The sequence below is a fragment of the Gopherus flavomarginatus genome, chromosome 4 (assembly GCF_025201925.1).
Source record: "Gopherus flavomarginatus isolate rGopFla2 chromosome 4, rGopFla2.mat.asm, whole genome shotgun sequence".
In the NCBI taxonomy this organism is placed as follows: Eukaryota; Metazoa; Chordata; order Testudines; family Testudinidae; genus Gopherus; species Gopherus flavomarginatus.
Genome location: NC_066620.1, coordinates 119,129,388 through 119,145,414, shown reverse-complemented (window position 1 = coordinate 119,145,414; position 16,027 = coordinate 119,129,388). Strand labels below are relative to the sequence as shown.

Sequence of the window (16,027 nt, the reverse complement as noted above, 5' to 3'; positions counted from 1 at the left end):
ATGCATGAATTTGAAACAACACTGACTTTTTTGCCTCTGCGAGCAGAGATCAAAGGAGGGAGGGGAGGGCAGTTGGCTTACAGGGAAGTAGAGTGAAGCACCATTCTGCACTTGCTCAGCCTGTAGTTGGACTGCTCCTTACTACTGTCCAGGCTTCATGAGCCATGGGAGCAAGGGGTAGGCTGAGGTAGGTGTTCTGGCATTTCTTCTTTTGGAATGGAGTTCTGATAGCACAGGTTCATCTCCCCATACAGCAGTCAGATCCAGTACCTCTCCTACGGTCCATGCTAGAGCTTTTTTTCGATTCTAGGACTGCATGGTCACCTGTGCTGAGGAACTCTGCATAGTTACCTGTGCTGATCAGCTCTCCATGCTGGGCAAACAGGAAATGAAATTCAAAAGTTTGTGGGGCTTTTCTTGTTTACCTAGCCAGTGCATCCAAGTTCAGATTGCTGTCCAGAGCGGTCACAACGGTGCACTGTGGGATAGCTCCTGGAGGCCAATACCATCGAATTGCGTCTACACTAACCCTAATTCGAACCGGCAATGTTGATTTCAGTGCTACTCCCTTCTTTGGGGAGAAGTACAGAAATCAATTTTAAGAGCCTTTTATGTCGACAAAAATGGTTTTGTTGTGTGGATGGGTGCACGGTTAATTTGATTTAATGCTGCTAAATTAGACCTAAACTCATAGTGTAGACCAGCCCTTAGATATAGAGTTATCTTTTTGTTTTGTTTTGTTATAGAGGGCCTTTCATAATCCTTCAAGCCCTTTCTGGAATTAAACTATACAGGGATCATTTGTCTCCAGCCGCCACATTTCTCTTATAGTTATAGTGTAGAGCCATAGGTCTTGATTCTGATCTCACACTAATGTTAAAATCAGCGTAAGTGATAACAGAATCAGATCAAAATACCATACTGATCCAGCAGACCAAATTCTAATCCCATTGACAGGGCTGAAAATTTGGAGTAATGCCATTTGTTTCAACTGAATTGCTCCAGATTTACACCAGTATACATAACATCAAAATTTGGTCTACTGTGTGCCAAGGAATAAGGGAACAAAGCGAAGTTAACAGAGCTCTACCATTTTGCACCAGCAAACAATGGGCCCCTTCTTCACAAATGAGATCTCTTCTTCCTCTTTTGTATTGCACCAGATCTACATGTATCACCGCGACACCAGTCTGTCCTGACCATATTCATAGAAGTTATAAGAAATGTCCAGATTTTAGCCAGGACAAAAATTAACACATTTCAAACAGAAATGTACAACACTTTCAATAAACTTGTCACAGCCTCCATAAACGTATAGTTTATACTAAAGGTGAATGATTAAGAAAAAAAATAAGTGGAGATCAATTCACGCACAGGTTGTCCTCAGAGCTCAGATGGTTGGGGACATTTCAGCACAGAAATAAGTTTTAACCAATCTTTTCTTCAGTGTTTACAAAATTAAGAAAATCTCGAGAACATACTATGTAACTAACAGGAATAATAACAACATTTAAAAAATATCTTTGTCTTTTATTCTCTTCTATTTAGATTTCCTTTTTTTTAATACGTTAAGCCTAGTAATTAACACAATGTGTTACGCTTATAGTCTTTATTCTGTGTTGTCCAAAATAACCTGAAAACAAGTCTTGATGTCAAAAATAGCCATGCAGGGGGAAATCCCACAATTCTGAGGCATATGATTAACACTTGTAATAATCTTATCAGTCAATCTAATGTACCATTCTTTTAGAGTCACTTCTTTGCAATGGTTCCCCAAGGCACTTGGCAAATACATTAAAATTGACAGAGCTCAGACGTTTAAGAATAAACCAGGTTACATAAATTAGATTTTCATTTCAGTTTAGATTGAAATGTGTAACACTCTAGCATCCCTAATTGTAATATACACATTTAGTAGATTTACGGAATACTTAAAAGTACACCTTATAACTACACTAGACATCTAAGGTCTAATCCTGACATTCTAATTCAGTATTACTCAGACATCTCTGAAGAAGAATTCCAATTGTGTGATCTCTTGGTTCCACAGAAGTCAGCGGGAGCTTTGCCATTGGATTTCAATGGAGCCAGGAATTGCCAATTGTCTTCAGTGAGCATTCTGCCACAGGAAGGACTGAGTTAAAATCTTCAGGATTTGGACCATGGCAATTTGTTACAAAGGATCACAGATCAGTAAAATAGAGAGAATTTCAAATCTGACCAACAGGGGCCGCTCCAGGCACCAGCACACCAAGCGCATTCCTGGGGCAGCAAGCCGTGGTGGGCAGCCTGCCTGGTCGCCGTGAGGGCAGTAGTCAGGCAGCCTTCGGCAGCATGCCTATGAGAGGTCTGCCAGTCCCACGGTTTCGGTGGTAATTCGGCAGCGGGTACACGGAAGGCACGGGACCGGTGGACCTCCTGCAGGCATGCTGCCAAATTCATGTTACCAGCGGACCTCCCGCAGACATGCCGCCAAAAGCTGCCTGATTGCCATGCTTGGGGCAGCAAAATACATAGAGCTGTCCCTGCTGACCAATATAACAACTAAAAGCTTGTGACCAGAAAATTTTACCTCAGTAGTTAAGAATTGCCCCAAAAACCTCTACTACCACTCAACCTTTAGAAGAAAAGGTGCAAAGCCATAAAGGTAAGGTAGCTTGGGACTACGTAATGCCTCAGGAAGTAAATAAGAGATGTTATATTAAATAAAATACAAAATGTTATTGGGGGCTAATGCAAGGATCAAAGTACTGGGGATGCATCATTTTAGTGCAAATTGAGGCTACAGCATTCTTCAGAAGTTGTAAATCTGCACAGAACTTATTTCAATGTCTTATATTTCATGCATTACAGATAATAAAGGAGGCTAGAAGTGACCAAAGCAAATTTTGCCTGATAACTGCATACTGAGCTTAAGACACAGTATACATATGCACACTCGCCTACCCTGCACCCAGCCATACAGAAACATTTACTATTCTACTGAACCGTATTGCATAAAGAATAAATAAAAATCAGCATGCTTTGTCTTTAATGCAAGGCAATGATTGTACTTTAAAATCAGTAATGAATGAAACATATTGATATCCCTGTGATGTGGGCATATATTACCACCCCAATTTTACACTTGGGGAAACTATAGTACTTCAGTGTCACACAGGAAGTGTGTGGCAGAACTGGGAAAAGAATCAAGATTTCTTCACTCCAGCCTGTGCTTTGACCACAAGACTACCTTTCCTCTCCTATTTAGGCCATTTCCACCCAAAGCTGCCATCAGCAGAGATGGGCAATAATATTATGCCAGGCTTAGGACCCCTGGACTCTTCTGAAAGAAACCACCAAAAACTATTGGAGACACTTGATAAATCTCACACACGTGACTTGAGACAGCACAGTTCTTCTCTGGAATCTGTAGCAACAGTTATACAACGCCCAGAAAAATGGCTCTGCAGATAACCCGAGTGTTCTTATATCGAAAGACTAAGTGAGAGACAGAGTTCCCAAAATAATAGCTGTGCCCACTGAAAACAAGAACAAAAATTGTATTCGGCTACAATAAGTAAGAAAAGAAAGCAGCGCGCGCCTCTCCTGTGCCTGCTTGGGCTGCCAGTGTAGCACATTCCCACGCAGAGCAGCTCCCGGCAGCACTGCTGTCTGCTGCCCCAGGGTCCTAGTGCCCCCCATTCCCTAATGGCAAGGCAGGCTGCCCTTACCCTGCCCTTCCGCCCTAGAGCTGAGCATCTCCAACTCCTCAAACCCCTCAGCACTAGCCAGAGCCCTCATCCCCCCGCACCCTAATCCTCTGCTCCAGCCCTGAGACCCCTCCTGCATCATGAACCCCTCATTCCCAGCCCCAGCCAGAGCCCTCATCCCCTCGCACCCTAATCCTCTGTCACAGCCCTGATCTCCCTCCTGCATCATGAACCCCTCATCCCACCTGCACCCTAATCCTCTGCCCCAGCCGAGCCCCCTCCTGCATCATGAATCCCTCATCCTCAGCCCCATAGCCCTCACCCCTCCACCCTCTCCTATCCCCAAACCCCCTCCCAGAGCGTGCACCCCCTCCCTCCTTCTCATACATCCCTTCCCACCCCCAAACTCCTTCCTAGAGCCTGCACCTCTCACCCTCTCCAGCCCAGAGCCTGCACCCAAACTCTGTCCCAAAGCATGCACCCCTTACCACCTCCTGCACATCCACTCCCTGCCCCAGCCTGGAGCCTGCACCCAGCACCCAAACTCCATCCCAAAGCCTGCACTCTGCACCCCTCCTGACCCTAATCCCCAGCCCAGGATCTGCACCCTAGACCTCCCCCCCCCCACAAATCCCCACCCAGAGCCTTAGGCAGGTGAGGGCGGAGTTTTGGGGGGGCAGAGATGTGGGGGTGGATTCTGGGCACCACCAACATTTCTACAAACTTGCCACCCATGGCCATACTGTACCGTCTGCTGCTTTGCAAGTTGGCAATGATGGTTGCCAGTCATACTGTACAGTCTGCTGCTGTCATGGGTGCTCCTGGCTGGCCTCGGTGAGGTCGATCAGGGGTTCCTGGACAAAAATGGAGATGACTCCCCAGGTCATTCTCTTCTTTAAGTTTGTCTAATGGAGATTCAGTGCTGCCTAGAATATGAGACAAGCCTTCTAAAGAATCACAGATACAAAAGGCCACTCCGGGTTAGAGCCCCAGACATCCCACAGAAATGATGAGCTGCATGCCCGTACAACAACCCCAACTGTTGCTTCCATCCTCCCCCACCCCTCCCAGGTTACCTTGGCAGTTATCCCCCCATTTGTGTGATGAAGTAATAAAAAATGCATGAATTTGAAACAACACTGACTTTTTTGCCTCTGCGAGCAGAGATCAAAGGAGGGAGGGGAGGGCAGTTGGCTTACAGGGAAGTAGAGTGAAGCACCATTCTGCACTTGCTCAGCCTGTAGTTGGACTGCTCCTTACTACTGTCCAGGCTTCATGAGCCATGGGAGCAAGGGGTAGGCTGAGGTAGGTGTTCTGGCATTTCTTCTTTTGGAATGGAGTTCTGATAGCACAGGTTCATCTCCCCATACAGCAGTCAGATCCAGTACCTCTCCTACGGTCCATGCTAGAGCTTTTTTTCGATTCTAGGACTGCATGGTCACCTGTGCTGAGGAACTCTGCATAGTTACCTGTGCTGATCAGCTCTCCATGCTGGGCAAACAGGAAATGAAATTCAAAAGTTTGTGGGGCTTTTCTTGTTTACCTAGCCAGTGCATCCAAGTTCAGATTGCTGTCCAGAGCGGTCACAACGGTGCACTGTGGGATAGCTCCTGGAGGCCAATACCATCGAATTGCGTCTACACTAACCCTAATTCGAACCGGCAATGTTGATTTCAGTGCTACTCCCTTCTTTGGGGAGAAGTACAGAAATCAATTTTAAGAGCCTTTTATGTCGACAAAAATGGTTTTGTTGTGTGGATGGGTGCACGGTTAATTTGATTTAATGCTGCTAAATTAGACCTAAACTCATAGTGTAGACCAGCCCTTAGATATAGAGTTATCTTTTTGTTTTGTTTTGTTATAGAGGGCCTTTCATAATCCTTCAAGCCCTTTCTGGAATTAAACTATACAGGGATCATTTGTCTCCAGCCGCCACATTTCTCTTATAGTTATAGTGTAGAGCCATAGGTCTTGATTCTGATCTCACACTAATGTTAAAATCAGCGTAAGTGATAACAGAATCAGATCAAAATACCATACTGATCCAGCAGACCAAATTCTAATCCCATTGACAGGGCTGAAAATTTGGAGTAATGCCATTTGTTTCAACTGAATTGCTCCAGATTTACACCAGTATACATAACATCAAAATTTGGTCTACTGTGTGCCAAGGAATAAGGGAACAAAGCGAAGTTAACAGAGCTCTACCATTTTGCACCAGCAAACAATGGGCCCCTTCTTCACAAATGAGATCTCTTCTTCCTCTTTTGTATTGCACCAGATCTACATGTATCACCGCGACACCAGTCTGTCCTGACCATATTCATAGAAGTTATAAGAAATGTCCAGATTTTAGCCAGGACAAAAATTAACACATTTCAAACAGAAATGTACAACACTTTCAATAAACTTGTCACAGCCTCCATAAACGTATAGTTTATACTAAAGGTGAATGATTAAGAAAAAAAATAAGTGGAGATCAATTCACGCACAGGTTGTCCTCAGAGCTCAGATGGTTGGGGACATTTCAGCACAGAAATAAGTTTTAACCAATCTTTTCTTCAGTGTTTACAAAATTAAGAAAATCTCGAGAACATACTATGTAACTAACAGGAATAATAACAACATTTAAAAAATATCTTTGTCTTTTATTCTCTTCTATTTAGATTTCCTTTTTTTTAATACGTTAAGCCTAGTAATTAACACAATGTGTTACGCTTATAGTCTTTATTCTGTGTTGTCCAAAATAACCTGAAAACAAGTCTTGATGTCAAAAATAGCCATGCAGGGGGAAATCCCACAATTCTGAGGCATATGATTAACACTTGTAATAATCTTATCAGTCAATCTAATGTACCATTCTTTTAGAGTCACTTCTTTGCAATGGTTCCCCAAGGCACTTGGCAAATACATTAAAATTGACAGAGCTCAGACGTTTAAGAATAAACCAGGTTACATAAATTAGATTTTCATTTCAGTTTAGATTGAAATGTGTAACACTCTAGCATCCCTAATTGTAATATACACATTTAGTAGATTTACGGAATACTTAAAAGTACACCTTATAACTACACTAGACATCTAAGGTCTAATCCTGACATTCTAATTCAGTATTACTCAGACATCTCTGAAGAAGAATTCCAATTGTGTGATCTCTTGGTTCCACAGAAGTCAGCGGGAGCTTTGCCATTGGATTTCAATGGAGCCAGGAATTGCCAATTGTCTTCAGTGAGCATTCTGCCACAGGAAGGACTGAGTTAAAATCTTCAGGATTTGGACCATGGCAATTTGTTACAAAGGATCACAGATCAGTAAAATAGAGAGAATTTCAAATCTGACCAACAGGGGCCGCTCCAGGCACCAGCACACCAAGCGCATTCCTGGGGCAGCAAGCCGTGGTGGGCAGCCTGCCTGGTCGCCGTGAGGGCAGTAGTCAGGCAGCCTTCGGCAGCATGCCTATGAGAGGTCTGCCAGTCCCACGGTTTCGGTGGTAATTCGGCAGCGGGTACACGGAAGGCACGGGACCGGTGGACCTCCTGCAGGCATGCTGCCAAATTCATGTTACCAGCGGACCTCCCGCAGACATGCCGCCAAAAGCTGCCTGATTGCCATGCTTGGGGCAGCAAAATACATAGAGCTGTCCCTGCTGACCAATATAACAACTAAAAGCTTGTGACCAGAAAATTTTACCTCAGTAGTTAAGAATTGCCCCAAAAACCTCTACTACCACTCAACCTTTAGAAGAAAAGGTGCAAAGCCATAAAGGTAAGGTAGCTTGGGACTACGTAATGCCTCAGGAAGTAAATAAGAGATGTTATATTAAATAAAATACAAAATGTTATTGGGGGCTAATGCAAGGATCAAAGTACTGGGGATGCATCATTTTAGTGCAAATTGAGGCTACAGCATTCTTCAGAAGTTGTAAATCTGCACAGAACTTATTTCAATGTCTTATATTTCATGCATTACAGATAATAAAGGAGGCTAGAAGTGACCAAAGCAAATTTTGCCTGATAACTGCATACTGAGCTTAAGACACAGTATACATATGCACACTCGCCTACCCTGCACCCAGCCATACAGAAACATTTACTATTCTACTGAACCGTATTGCATAAAGAATAAATAAAAATCAGCATGCTTTGTCTTTAATGCAAGGCAATGATTGTACTTTAAAATCAGTAATGAATGAAACATATTGATATCCCTGTGATGTGGGCATATATTACCACCCCAATTTTACACTTGGGGAAACTATAGTACTTCAGTGTCACACAGGAAGTGTGTGGCAGAACTGGGAAAAGAATCAAGATTTCTTCACTCCAGCCTGTGCTTTGACCACAAGACTACCTTTCCTCTCCTATTTAGGCCATTTCCACCCAAAGCTGCCATCAGCAGAGATGGGCAATAATATTATGCCAGGCTTAGGACCCCTGGACTCTTCTGAAAGAAACCACCAAAAACTATTGGAGACACTTGATAAATCTCACACACGTGACTTGAGACAGCACAGTTCTTCTCTGGAATCTGTAGCAACAGTTATACAACGCCCAGAAAAATGGCTCTGCAGATAACCCGAGTGTTCTTATATCGAAAGACTAAGTGAGAGACAGAGTTCCCAAAATAATAGCTGTGCCCACTGAAAACAAGAACAAAAATTGTATTCGGCTACAATAAGTAAGAAAAGAAAGCAGCGCGCGCCTCTCCTGTGCCTGCTTGGGCTGCCAGTGTAGCACATTCCCACGCAGAGCAGCTCCCGGCAGCACTGCTGTCTGCTGCCCCAGGGTCCTAGTGCCCCCCATTCCCTAATGGCAAGGCAGGCTGCCCTTACCCTGCCCTTCCGCCCTAGAGCTGAGCATCTCCAACTCCTCAAACCCCTCAGCACTAGCCAGAGCCCTCATCCCCCCGCACCCTAATCCTCTGCTCCAGCCCTGAGACCCCTCCTGCATCATGAACCCCTCATTCCCAGCCCCAGCCAGAGCCCTCATCCCCTCGCACCCTAATCCTCTGTCACAGCCCTGATCTCCCTCCTGCATCATGAACCCCTCATCCCACCTGCACCCTAATCCTCTGCCCCAGCCGAGCCCCCTCCTGCATCATGAATCCCTCATCCTCAGCCCCATAGCCCTCACCCCTCCACCCTCTCCTATCCCCAAACCCCCTCCCAGAGCGTGCACCCCCTCCCTCCTTCTCATACATCCCTTCCCACCCCCAAACTCCTTCCTAGAGCCTGCACCTCTCACCCTCTCCAGCCCAGAGCCTGCACCCAAACTCTGTCCCAAAGCATGCACCCCTTACCACCTCCTGCACATCCACTCCCTGCCCCAGCCTGGAGCCTGCACCCAGCACCCAAACTCCATCCCAAAGCCTGCACTCTGCACCCCTCCTGACCCTAATCCCCAGCCCAGGATCTGCACCCTAGACCTCCCCCCCCCCACAAATCCCCACCCAGAGCCTTAGGCAGGTGAGGGCGGAGTTTTGGGGGGGGCAGAGATGTGGGGGTGGCTTCTTTGCACCACCAACATTTCTACAAACTTGCCACCCATGGCCATACTGTACCGTCTGCTGCTTTGCAAGTTGGCAATGATGGTTGCCAGTCATACTGTACAGTCTGCTGCTGTCATGGGTGCTCCTGGCTGGCCTCGGTGAGGTCGATCAGGGGTTCCTGGACAAAAATGGAGATGACTCCCCAGGTCATTCTCTTCTTTAAGTTTGTCTAATGGAGATTCAGTGCTGCCTAGAATATGAGACAAGCCTTCTAAAGAATCACAGATACAAAAGGCCACTCCGGGTTAGAGCCCCAGACATCCCACAGAAATGATGAGCTGCATGCCCGTACAACAACCCCAACTGTTGCTTCCATCCTCCCCCACCCCTCCCAGGTTACCTTGGCAGTTATCCCCCCATTTGTGTGATGAAGTAATAAAAAATGCATGAATTTGAAACAACACTGACTTTTTTGCCTCTGCGAGCAGAGATCAAAGGAGGGAGGGGAGGGCAGTTGGCTTACAGGGAAGTAGAGTGAAGCACCATTCTGCACTTGCTCAGCCTGTAGTTGGACTGCTCCTTACTACTGTCCAGGCTTCATGAGCCATGGGAGCAAGGGGTAGGCTGAGGTAGGTGTTCTGGCATTTCTTCTTTTGGAATGGAGTTCTGATAGCACAGGTTCATCTCCCCATACAGCAGTCAGATCCAGTACCTCTCCTACGGTCCATGCTAGAGCTTTTTTTCGATTCTAGGACTGCATGGTCACCTGTGCTGAGGAACTCTGCATAGTTACCTGTGCTGATCAGCTCTCCATGCTGGGCAAACAGGAAATGAAATTCAAAAGTTTGTGGGGCTTTTCTTGTTTACCTAGCCAGTGCATCCAAGTTCAGATTGCTGTCCAGAGCGGTCACAACGGTGCACTGTGGGATAGCTCCTGGAGGCCAATACCATCGAATTGCGTCTACACTAACCCTAATTCGAACCGGCAATGTTGATTTCAGTGCTACTCCCTTCTTTGGGGAGAAGTACAGAAATCAATTTTAAGAGCCTTTTATGTCGACAAAAATGGTTTTGTTGTGTGGATGGGTGCACGGTTAATTTGATTTAATGCTGCTAAATTAGACCTAAACTCATAGTGTAGACCAGCCCTTAGATATAGAGTTATCTTTTTGTTTTGTTTTGTTATAGAGGGCCTTTCATAATCCTTCAAGCCCTTTCTGGAATTAAACTATACAGGGATCATTTGTCTCCAGCCGCCACATTTCTCTTATAGTTATAGTGTAGAGCCATAGGTCTTGATTCTGATCTCACACTAATGTTAAAATCAGCGTAAGTGATAACAGAATCAGATCAAAATACCATACTGATCCAGCAGACCAAATTCTAATCCCATTGACAGGGCTGAAAATTTGGAGTAATGCCATTTGTTTCAACTGAATTGCTCCAGATTTACACCAGTATACATAACATCAAAATTTGGTCTACTGTGTGCCAAGGAATAAGGGAACAGAGTGTTTGAAAGTGACACCTGGCAAAAGAACAGATTCAAATAAAGGGGATAACACAGTTGGAAACCGTGAGACCTCATAAGAAACTTGAAATATAACAGCAGAAGATCAGGACTGATTTATTCCATTTTGAAAGAAACAATTATCTTTTGATTGTAACTCATATCCCAAGGCAGCCTTCTTGAATGATCCATCAGCAAGCCAAGTTATCTTGCATGCTAACATAATTTTTTCAAGGGCAGAGTGTATCTACAGTTATGGATACTGACAAGAGGCCCTGGTTTTGTAATAAAGAATTTTAACGGTCTCCCCAAACACACAAATTCCAACACATGACAACAAGCCTTTATTTCAGCAGTTCATTGGGATGCCTGAAAAAGGAACAAAGCTACTTAAAAGATTCTTCAGAAAGGCCATGGACAATAAAAAGGATCCTCATTAGCATACCAAAGAGCTGAACTTCAGAGTTCTTATTTGCCAGCAGAACTTGTAAAATATAAACTATAGTTGAATATAGGCCAAAAGAGGAGAAAGCTGAGAGCCTGGAAAGACAGGAAGAAACTTATGATATATTGTCAGCCACTTCACTCCAAAAGTTAGATGGCCCATTTGGTTTAAGTTCTGGGCTTTCACCAATGGCAACTTGAGTTCAAATTCTCCTTCTAACCTCTGTTATAGTATACTGTCACACGTCCATGCCATAAAACCATGATCAATTTCACACTTATTTTCAGTAGAAGCCCAGGACTAGGACAAGTGGCGTGTTGCAGGAAATAAAAATAGAATGCTATACAAAGAGATAACGGGTTATGGACAGACAACATTAAGCATTTTCTTAGAGTTAAAAATAAATAAAGCAATAAATTTCCACCAGCAACAGTAGATCTGGTATCACCTTATTCAGGCCTTGACTCCAAATTGTTTCTAGTAACATAACAGACCCAGAAGACAATATTAATGTTATTCCCACTGCTACAAAATAAAACAAAAAAAAAAGTGAATGGAATTGAGACAAGCCCTTTGAGAAATTGAGAGGAGTGTTGAACATTCAGAGTTTCTCAGAATAAGCAGAGTGACAAGGTGGGTTAAAAAAATCAGCGAACTTGAGTAAATATGCTCATTTATTGTCTGAAAAAGAATAACTAGCCCAGGAAAAAGGCATTCCTTTAAGAACAGAGCAAACTAGTATCTTTACCAAAAGGGGAAACGTAGTAAGGAAGGAATGTTAAGAAGCCACTAGATGGCTCTCTTCCCTGTCTTATGCGATGTATTCAAAAAAACTCCGGTTAAGCATTTCCTTTTTAAACTTCTTATTTCAAGGGCTTACAATTCGGCGGCAAAATTCACCGCAGGCAAAAACGTGACATAAAGGGTCTCATCCTGACAGAGATGTTTTTCTGCCCCAAATCCTTCCTCCCCTCCCAAAAACACAATAAAACCAATTGTTGAAGTTATCTACATGAATGAAATGGAGGGAGGGGATGTTCTTCACCAGATACAGCTGTGACTTGGTGCAATAGTGAACAGTGAAAAACTGATGCCTGGAAACTGAGCAGACCAAGATCTAATAAATTTTGATGGGGAGGGATGGGGGAGTGGGGGAGGAAGAAGGAAACCAGCCAATAGAATAACCTTTAAAAAGAGGCGATTGCTCATGCACAATAAGGGTTTTTCAGTAAATTTCACAAAGGTTTTAAGTACATATTTAAACACTTTTGCCCTTCACAGATCATTTCCATAGGAAAGGTAAATCAGAGGTCCCCAAACTGTGGGGTGCACCCTGAACATTCGGGCGGGGGCACCTTGGCCAGCCCCCAGGGGGAGTGGGGAAGGAGCACCATCCAGCCCTGCTCTGCTCCCAGCTTGGCCCCCAACCCCAGCCTCGGCTCCTGGCCGTGGCTTCACTCCCAGCCTGGGGTTGGCCCCAGCATCAGCACCAGCCCCACCCCAGGCTGCAGCCTCCCAGCCTGGCTGCATCCCTGTCCCCACCCTCGGCCCCTAGCTACAGCTCCATTCCCGGCCCCAGATCCAGCCTTGGCCCCCTTTCCTCTGTCTGAGCTCTCCCCCAGCCTCAAGTTGTGAGCCTACTCCCGGTCCCACCTCCTGGGGGTGGGGGCGTGGACAAAGCTGAGGGGTGGTATGACCTTAAAAATTTTGGGTACCACGTGGGTAAATATTCAACAGATTTTTGTCATGAAATATGTTGCATCAATAAAAAAACATGCAAGTGTGCACAGTTCCAATGTCCCTGCAGAATCCATTGCTAGCATCAGAATTCCAGCACCCCAGTCTCTGGACTCATTCACTGCTCAAGGAATGTATTTAACCATTTCATTACACTTCCAAGTGGGAATGGCGCCCCTGTTTTCAGGGTCTGTTCCAAAATGGTGCCAAGTAGAACTTGGCGCCTTTTGAACTGAAACTCTGCCTCCATAGGGTTAAAAGCTATAGATGCAATGCGGTTAAAGGGACCTCTGCTCCTAACTCCTGCCATTTTCTCCTGGGCCTTATGTTTGTCACAACAGAACAGAAAGTAATCCAGGGTAGCCCTGAGTGACCTGGATTGTGATGACATTGTATTTAAAAGGCTCAGGACAGTCAGGGTTAAAACTTTGGGCATTATTTTTACAAATCCAGATGGATCCTTTAAAAATATATTGAATAGCTTAATAACACTGAATTGTTCAAACATCTCCTGCAGTTTGGAGAAATACTCATTGTATCCTGTAGCAACATCACAGCAAAGCAGAGAATGAACCTGGGCATGCCTTTACCATAACACAAACTGGGCAACCACCGACATTTGTTGTAATCCTGAGCAGGCACTCATCTTGAGACAGCTAGCCTGATTTTTCAGATTCCTTAGCATTTGTATAGCACTTCATCTATTCAGCTCACTGTAAGACTGAAACCAATTAATCTTCACAACACACCTGGGGGTTAAGAGGGTAAGTACAAGGTCTTCATCTTACGGACGCCCAATAAACTGAAACAGTCTGTTCTGCACGGCCTCCAGCAGTGAGTCAGTGGCAGCCAGGATTCAAATTTGGGGGTTCCTGGCTTCCAGCTCTGTACTCATTCTGCCACATCACCAGGGCCAGATTTCCAATGAGGCACAGTAGGCATGAGCCTAGGGGCGCCAGCAGTCCAGGGAGGCCTAAAAGCTAAACGTAGGTTCCAGCTTTCATTTTGTATGGAAAACACGAAGGTCAGCTATAGGCAGGGGGGCGCTGAAGGTGCTGTGCTAGGGGCACATAAGGTGTAAATCGGGCCCTGCACATCACACTGACTTACTGCCAGCGGTGCTGAGCCTGCACATTTCCCATTGAATTCAGTGAATATGAACTTCCTGTTTGGTGCATGGGAAAGTGACTTTGATACCACATCCTTAGGCAGCTGCTCCTGCCCTCCTAAGCCCTACAACTGGTTACTTTCTCTGCCTTTTCCTTTTGCTGCTGCCTTCCTGAGCTGGAACCTCTGATCGGATCCCCCAACCTGCCCCGCACTCTTCCAGCTGTTTCCTCTCAGATCTACTCCACACTCCATCCTCTTCACATCTTGTGCTGGTTCCGCCAGAGTCCTCATGCATCCTATACAACTTCCCCTAGCTGTGGCTTGAAGGGAGGAAGGGGAAGCAAGATTTTAAAAATAAATTGTTTTCAAGTCCTTATCGCCGTGCTGTCCTTACTAACATTAAGCTGCAAGTCCAGCTGCAGAGCACATACTCTGCTTCCTCTTACTGAATGACAGAAAGTGCTATGTATGGCAGATAGCAGCCTCAGTAAAGCAGCAGGACATCACAGTGGTAGGAATTAAATACTTTAGACCAGATTCTGATCTCAGGTACACCAGTATAAATCTGCAGTAATTTCCCACAGGTCAGGGGAGTTATTCTGGAGTTACTCCAGCCTATCTCGAGCTCAGAATCTGACCCTTTGTTTTTCAAAATCATCTGCTCTCCAGGCCACAGCGAGGAATGGAACAGCAAGACGGAAGGAGATGGAGGGAGGGAGAGGAATGGGTTGTTTTATCAGTAAAACATATTCCTAGCGTAGTCACTCCACTGTTCTTTTTGTAACAATTGAATCTCTACATGTATTTGCCTTCCCATACAGATATATATGTATATAGATATTTTCATTCCACTACGCTCATTAGAAGTAAGGTGTGTGTTTGGTTTTTTAAAATTATTGTGAAAAAGAAAAAACCCTCTAAATTGTCCCCACCTCTGGATTTCCCTGTGGATCCCTTCTTCTCTGTGTCGATCTTTCAGGCTCTGACCTTGCAAACACTTCTCTGTGTGTTAAACTCTCCATATGTGATTATCCCCACTCAAGTCAAGAGGACTAACTCATGTGAGTACAGTAACACACATGCATAAGGGTGTGTCCATGCTACTGTGGATACCACCACATAGCTGTAGTGTAGATGTTTCCTACATCAACTGAACAGGGTTTTCCATCAATGTTAGTAGTCCGTCTCTCCAAGAGGCAGTAACTAGGTCAACAGAAGAATTCTTCTATCCACTTACCTGAGTCTACAGTGGGGGTTAGGTTGACCTGTGTCACACAGGGCATGAAACTTTTCCCAGCACTGAGCAATATGGTTAGGACAAACAGGCCTGCGTCTTTGCAGGATCAGAGCCTTAAGCCCTGATCCTGCTAACAGTTGTGTTTGTGCTTTTCTTTACTACTGTGGGAAGCCAATGGCACTACTCAATAGCCTGTGTGTAAGAGCTGGCCAGATCAGGACCTTAGACTGTAAGCTTTCCAGGGCAGGGCACAGTATTGGCACTAACTAAACATCATCATCCTAGACTAGACACTGGCAAACCCAAACAATACATCAGATACTCAAATCCTGGAATTTTGCATTTGGAAATCATAATCTGATCATTTCTCTCTGTGAAAATCTTAGATTGGACAGGAACGGCATTTTTTCATGAGTATGTCAGTGTTTGTGGACACTACCAAATATGAGTAATAAATAAAAAATTAAAAAGTCAGTATCCTCTATATACTTGCTTCTTGAAAACATTCATTATATGCCTTAGGAGAATGGAAGTAGAATGCAGAGCCTTTCACTGTAATATCACTGGCATATTTGCCAATTTATTTATTTATATGTACAAAACAACACATAAGCACCTACCTACCATTGCAGTGTCCCCCCATTTGTGTGATGAAGTAATAAAGAATGCAGGAATAAGAAACACTGAGTTTTAAGTGAGATAAAATGAGGGGGAGGCAGCCTCCAGCTGCTATGATAGTCCAGGCAGGATATTAAACGGGGGTGAGGGGGAGAGGAGCCCAGCATCCCTCTGCTATGATAGTCCAGGCA

At 44.7% G+C, this 16,027-nt stretch overlaps 1 protein-coding gene across 1 annotated transcript in view; it reads right to left on the bottom strand.

Annotated features, from left to right (window-relative positions):
• Positions 1 to 16,027, bottom strand: part of THEMIS (thymocyte selection associated) — a 113,982-nt gene that overhangs the window by 25,955 nt on the left and 72,000 nt on the right. The gene's annotated exons all lie outside the window — the stretch shown is intronic.